This window comes from Echinops telfairi, unplaced genomic scaffold (genome assembly GCF_000313985.2).
Source record: "Echinops telfairi isolate 266 unplaced genomic scaffold, ASM31398v2 ScPeMD7_655;HRSCAF=1070, whole genome shotgun sequence".
Lineage (NCBI taxonomy): Eukaryota > Metazoa > Chordata > Mammalia > Afrosoricida > Tenrecidae > Echinops > Echinops telfairi.
In genome coordinates this window covers 18137506-18139241 of record NW_022104553.1, presented here as the reverse complement: position 1 = coordinate 18139241, position 1736 = coordinate 18137506, and the positions used below count along the sequence as shown (strand labels likewise).

Below are 1736 nucleotides of genomic sequence, written 5' to 3'. Positions count from 1 at the left end.
AGGGGAATGCAGGATGAGGTCCCTGTGAGTCTTTGGGCCTCCTGGTACTTCCGAAATTCTCCCCCAGCACCATCATTCAAACACATCCATCTTTCCTCTGCCTTCCTTGTTCAAGGCCAACCTCACGTGCATGTGAGGTGATCAGAAACACCATGATTTGGGGGCTGGCGATAAGCTCCCTCACTGGCGCAGCGCCAATTCAGACTCCTGTCGACCCCATAGGTAGAACAGGGTAGAACTGCCCCTGTGGGTTTCCAAGACTGTAACTCTTTATTTTTATTATTTATATATTTAAAAACCATCACTTTATTGGGGGCTCATACAGCTCTTATCACAAGCCAGCCATCATCCATTGTGTCAAGCACATTTGTACATCTGTTGCCATCATCGTTTTCAAAACATTTTCTTTCTATCTGAGCCCTTGGTATCAGCTCCTCATCCCCCCCCCCTTCCCCACCGTCCCTTATTGGCATTATTTTTATTTTGCGGGTGGTTTTAATGATTTTGACTCAAGAAAGATCTAGAACCGCAGCTTCTGGAAGAACCGCTGTTGTTGCCTGGTCTGGTACCTCTCCTCAAATTGACCTCGGCCTCCCGACGGCCCGGCGTTTAAGAGCAGGGTCTCTGAAGACATCCTTGTTGACGACAGTTTTGTCCAAGGGGACGTCCACAGAGCACCTAGAAGGTGATTACATTTATACACCTTCACCAAGGACTTGATCTTTGACCTCTCACCAAGGTTCTTCTTGTCCGTGGCAGCTGTCACTTTGCGGGGATAGCGGTCTAGTCCAGCCACCAGGGCACGGCTGTAGGGGCGATCCGAGGGGCCGCGGTCGATGTTCTTCATGACGATGCCTTTGCATCCCAAACACCGTCCGGCCAGGACCTGCACCCCCTTCCCGGGTTCAATGAACATGCTCATTTCGACAGCAAGCTCTCGGGGCTGCCGGGCAGCAGAAAGGAAGACGAGAGACTGTCACTCTTTCCAGGAGTAGAAAGCCTCGTCTGTTCCTGTGGTTTCGAACTGCTGACCCTGCAATGAGCAGCCCAATGCTGAACCACTGTGCCCGCAGGGCCCCTCAGCAGACACACCGGTGTTTGTTTTCATGGTGTTATTGGCATAGCCTTCACGTAGCCCACGGTTTAATCGTCCGATCCTATTGAGAAGAGTTGTGCCCTCATCTCCCCCATCAATTTCAGAACATCTTCTTCATCTTCTTCTCTTACTCATGGCTGGTAGTGCCCCACCCCACCCACCCCACCCTCCCATGCTGTGCCCCTCAGTAATGATTTCATGTATTTATGTACTTCCAATTCCACAACTTCTGCGTGTAGCATTCCGTGTCCTCCCTGACGATACTCTTCATGCAGTACAGCCATGGCCACTATCGAAAGTCTTTTCGAACTCCATGATCCCCGCCGCCCCCCACCCCCACCCCACTTAACCTTTTAAAAACAAAAGAGGCTAGGTGCCGGTGGGTGATTCAGAGAATTGGCATGCTCAGCTGTTGACCCAAACTGGTGGTTCAAAACGACCCAGAGGTGTGTCCTCGGAGCAAAACGCGGGGTCTCTGTTAAGCACAGACAACTTTTCATGTGTCTGTCTGACACACGCAGGACTAGAGAGAGAGAGAGAGAGAGAGATGGAGGGAGAGACACCGTGAATGGGAGAGAGATAGAGACATCAGGGGTCAAGGGGAAGGAGAAGAAGGAGACAGGGAGTGAGAGAGAAAGAA

At 51.2% G+C, this 1736-nt stretch overlaps 1 pseudogene; it reads right to left on the bottom strand.

Moving 5' to 3' along the window:
* Nucleotides 1–520: 520 nt before the first annotated feature.
* LOC101652357 lies at nucleotides 521–922 on the bottom strand (annotated as a pseudogene).
* Nucleotides 923–1736: the final 814 nt, after the last annotated feature.